The 5,378-nt window shown below is 41.4% G+C and overlaps 1 protein-coding gene across 1 annotated transcript in view; it reads right to left on the bottom strand.

The window, feature by feature from the left end:
* prdm6 (PR domain containing 6) overlaps positions 1-5,378 on the bottom strand; it is a 120,044-nt gene that overhangs the window by 49,924 nt on the left and 64,742 nt on the right.

Below are 5,378 nucleotides of genomic sequence, written 5' to 3'. Positions count from 1 at the left end.
ACTAAATCAGAAACCTTGCATATATCATTAATGTATAATATAAATAATTTAGGTCCCAAAACAGAACCCCGAGGCACTCCACATACAATGTCCAGCTCACTCGATTGGTATTCACCCATCTTCACAAATTGACACCTCTGTGTCAAATAACTTCTAATCCAGGTCATTGCCTTCTTTCAGAAAAAGCCCCTGTAGACAAAATAAAATCTGATGTTGTCTCTGCACCCCCACAGTGAAACGTGTTGACCCCCAAAACAGAAATCAATGTGATGTGGAGAGATTGGAGATGTACTTTGATTTAATAGCTTGTAGTACTATATAAACTGTACTTTAAAAGTAGAAAAAAATCTGACAGGTCAGTTTCCAGCACAAGACCAGTGATGTACCAATTAAAAACTAGTAGATAAATCAACACAGATCTGCGGGGTTCACAGCCAACAGTGATCAAACAATAAGCAGTTCAACAGTCGATCTCCCTCCCCCTGTCTCTGTGTTCATTATTAATCCATCCCTCCAGCCATCCGTGCTGATGCACTGTGACTGTATTGAGGAGGCGGTGAGTGTGTTTATAAGGTGATGACCTGAGCCAATAGCCGGCCTCGCTGCTCTCCATACAGCCAACAAACAACCAATGCTGTAAATGACTGTGAGAATCAAAGGAAACGGCTTCATTTCATATTCTCTACATGTAAGCACTTTACTGTCCATCACCGACCGTCTGCACACTCCTCCGCCTTTAGCTCACTCTCTCTGTCACTTGTGTTTCATCATTTCATATCACACACACAGTTTATTTGGATGAGGTGAATCAGAATATCTTTAAAATTGGCAAAAACACTAGTTTCAAAAGTAAGCCAGCACCATACCTAACAGATACCGATTTCAATAAATAATGAATCTACAAATTAATCTAAACATTCTGTTGCTGCATTTATCCAGTGTTACTGTTTATCCACTGTTTGCTTGGCCACTCTTTTCTGTCACTAAGGAAATTAAGTATTTTTTTTTCTTCATCTTAAAAAACCTGAATAAATACTGGGTAGTTAATGTCAGCGGTATCAGCCACCGTGGATCGGGTCCAGTCCAGCCCAGAGGACAGTTTTCATAAGGCCTCCTGATGGTTAGAATATATTTTTACATACAACCCAAAACTGGTGTTAAAAGCATTGTTCTGAAATGCAACACTGCAGTTACTCAGCTTAGTGCACTGTATATGAAGGTTCATGGGTGGGATCAAGGCACAAGAGGTAGCAGGGCTGATGGGAAATGTGGTTTTCCTTCAGTGAAGTATGAGGACTACTGTGTCCAACATGCCTTTGCAGTAATTTCTACCAGTTAAAGAGGGTTTATTTTGTCTTCTTCTTCTGTCTTGTTGGAGTGCTGTCTTTTAGTTAGAGGCGTGTGTGTTCTTGTATTTCCATCTTTATGAGGACCACTATTGGCCTTGAGAATGAGGCTGTTTTTGGAAAGTGAGGACATTTTGTCTCATCCTTGGTGTTTTAAAGGTTAATACTTGGCTTTATGCTGCAGGTCCGAGCTGGATTTAGGTTTAGATTGAGTGTAAGGGACGGAGTTATGTCACTGAGGTCCTCGTCGTTGCCTTTAGTCTAAAGTGCTGTAGACCACAAGACACTTAGTTTACAAGTGGATGTGTCAGTGTTGTTGTTGTTGCAGTCATGTCCAGTCTACTATAGTGTGTGTGCTGTCTTAGAACAGAGGGTTAGCTGTTAACCAGATGCATTTATGATTTTGAAACATCAGTAATCACAAAAAAGTTTTTCTTTCCCACTCTATAAAATGTTGTAAAAAGCTCTAAACAAACAGGTTAATGCTAAATATAGAAAAGAAAACTGAACACAGATAGGTTAAAGCTACAGTAAGTGATTTTTCACCACTAGAGGGCAGTAAGTCAACTTACCCACAACAATATAAACGCTGATATATCACTGTTCATTAATGTGTTAGCAAAACACCTGGCAGCGATGATAGTAAGATTCCTTCCTTCTACAATATCTGTGCATGACAACTACAGTGTAGATTGGGTTAAGACAGTGGTCACTGTTAAAAATAAAAAGCAGCACTAACTGTTGATATTAACTAATAACAGTCTCCATTCAGTGATGTGCTGTCGCGTTTTTATAACCGTTATATTTTGAATGTAGTAAATTTGATCATGTGTCATGTCTCCATCGTGGGTCCTGGGTGAGACCCTCTGCTGACTGTACAGTAACACACTGAAGCTCGAGCCTCTCAGACCAGCAGCTGGTTTGTAGCTTGATGCTGTTCTGTCAAAGACGCTTTGGCCGCCTGTGTTTACCAAATCCATCGCTGCAAAATTCCATCTGCAAGACAAACGGCCAAATATAACATGTTGTTTAGTTCAACAGCCAGAAAATGTTGCAAACACTGCCAGGCTGCCGGCGTCAGTTCACAGCTCGCCCGTCATTTTTCTATCTCAGCACAACAATCGTGACAAAACTTGATTTTTTTGGTTACAGCTTCACTTTCTTAAAGTGCCATAAATTATCCTTGTTTGACCTCAAGTTTGTTAGGGACAGTCGACCCTTTCAGCACCGCACTGCTTTATGTTCTCTCTCTCTCTCTCACACACACACACACACACACACACACACCCACCCACACACACACACACACAGCACACATCACACAAGCTGCTGCCGGAGAAGCTGAGGGTGCAGAGCTGTGGGTCTCAGCTCTGGGTTCAGTTACTCTACAAGTACTGTTTTATATTATTGATTATTCTGCCAAATATTGTCTTGATTAATCATTCCAGAAAATGTTAGATAATCGTGGAAAATCAGCCCAAAGGTATTTGGTTTACAGTGATCTAAAACAGAGAAAAGCGGCAAACGCTTCCACTGGAGAAGCTGAAACCAGTCAGTGTTTGGCGTTTTTGCTTGAAAAATGATTCAAACGATACATTTATGGTCAAAATAGTGCCTGGTTTATCCTCTGTTGACTGACTAATTGCTTTAACTCTAATCTCCACCAAAGCAAATTTTATTCTGAATTCATCTCTCTAGTCTCCAGCAGCATGTTTGTCTCTTAAAAGTGAAAAAACCTAGGATTTTCCACACCAGAGGCACAATGGAGACACAGACATTTTTATTTATTATAAACATCAGACGACAGTGTCAAGATGTTAAATCTAAAAAGGGCCATTTACAACGAGGTCAAGATTTGTAATGTGGAGTGTGTACATTTCAATGTAGTTAATCTAGTTACAGTGAGGAACAGAAGTATTTGAACAACCTGCGATTTTGCAAGTTCTTCCACTTAGAAATCATGGAGGGGTCTGAAATTCACATTGTAGGTGCATTCCCACTCAGAGACACAGTATTAAAAAAAAAAAAATCAGGAAATCACATTGTATGATTTTTAAAGAATTTATTTGTCTAGCACTGCTGAACATAAGTATTTGAACACCTGAGAAACAGCAAGAATTCTGGCTCTCAAAGACCTGTTACTGTGCCTTGAAAAAGTCCACCTCTACTCCACTCATTAATCTAAATTAGTAGCACCTGTCTGAGCTCTTTAAAGACACCTGTCCACCCCACAGTCCATCAGACGCCAACTACTACCATGGGCAAGACCAAAAAGCTGTGAAAAGACACCAGAGACAAAAGTGTGGACCTCCACAAGAAGAGAAAGGGCTACGGGGCAATTGCCAAGCAGCTTGGTGAAAATAGATCAACTGTTGGAGCAATTGTTAGAAAATGGAAGAGGCTAAAGACGACTGTCAGTCTCCCTCGGACTCGGGCGCCATGCAAGATCTCACCTCGTGGGGTATCACTGATGATAAGAAAGGTAAGGAATGACATGAAGAGAGCTGGGACCACAGTTTCAAAGGTCACTGTCGGTAGAACACTACGCCATCATGGTTTCAAATCATGCATTGCACGGAAGGTTCCCCTGCTCAAGTCATCACATGTCCAGGCCCGTCTGAAGTTTGCCAAAGACCATCTGGATGATCCAGAGGAGGCATGGGAGAAAGTCATGTGGTCAGATGAGACCAAAGTAGAACTTTTTGGTCTAAACTTCACTCGTCGTGTTTGGAGGAAAAAGAAGGATGAGTTGCATCCCAAGAACACCATCCCTACTGTGAAGCATGGGGGTGGTAACATCATGCTTTGGGGGTGCTTTTCTGAGAAGGGGACAGGACGTCTGCACTGTATTAAGGAGAGGATGAATGAGGCCATTTATTGTGAGATTTTGAGCAACAACCTCCTTCCCTCAGTCAGAACATTGAAGATGGGTCGTGGCTGGGTCTTCCAACATGACAATGACCCGAAGCACACAGCCAGGATAACCAAGGAGTGGCTCCGTAAGAAGCATATCAAGGTTCTGGAGTGGCCTAGTAGAGGTGGGAGCTCAGACAGGTGCTACTAATTTAGATTAATGAGTGGAGTAGAGGTGGACTTTTTCAAGGCACAGTAACAGGTCTTTGAGAGCCGGAATTCTTGCTGTTTCTCAGGTGTTCAAATACTTATGTTCAGCAGTGCAAGACAAATAAATTCTTTAAAAATCATACAATGTGATTTCCTGAAATTTTTTTTTATTCTGTCTCTCAGAGTGGGAATGCACCTACAATGTGAATTTCAGACCCCTCCATGATTTCTAAGTGGGAGAACTTGCAAAATCACAGGGTGTTCAAATACTTCTGTTTCTCACTGTACAAACCTGTGTGTAATAAGATACTCTGAGTGGTTATGTACAGGTCCGCGGGGGACATGACTGAGCTGCACAAAGTCCAGCAAACATGGTTATTTACTTTTAACGTTTTACTGAAGCTGAAGTGGAGGATGTCAGAGACTAATCTGTCTGTAAGACGGGAGGATTAGCACACACTCTCTCACGTGCACAGACACACAACAGTGACAGCCGATGTGTGGTTTAAGAGGGTGGATTACAGCTCTCTCTTCCAGTCATTGATCTCTGCTGCCAGTGCTTCATGTTACTGCTCCGTCACTGTCCACGTGCACAGACTTTCTACCAGACACACACATTCTGTTATTTGCATTTTCACTGAGATCTGAAGAAAACTTTTAAAAAGTTAAATAAAAAATGTCTGTTGTGTTTAAACCAGCACAATCTCCAGCTGAAGGTGAACTGGTTTACACTGAGAAAGGTCTCCTTATTCTTTTGTAGTGTAACTTCAATCTAAACGAATAAGGATGAAATTAGGATGAATGTTTTCTGTTTTTTTAAATGACAGCAGATGTTACAGGGGTGAGATGTTTTCTCCCTCCACTGCTTGGAGTCAGTTCAAAGGATGCAGCTGGTGATTTTGTATGTCCAAAGGCTGAGAGCAGTCATCATTTTTTACACTGTCTGAAGGAAGAGAGAGTCACTGGTCT

The sequence above is a fragment of the Monopterus albus genome, unplaced genomic scaffold (assembly GCF_001952655.1).
Source record: "Monopterus albus unplaced genomic scaffold, M_albus_1.0 scaffold26.1, whole genome shotgun sequence".
Lineage (NCBI taxonomy): Eukaryota > Metazoa > Chordata > Actinopteri > Synbranchiformes > Synbranchidae > Monopterus > Monopterus albus.
Note: the sequence above shows the minus strand (reverse complement) of the source record. Positions and strands in the feature narration are given on the sequence as shown.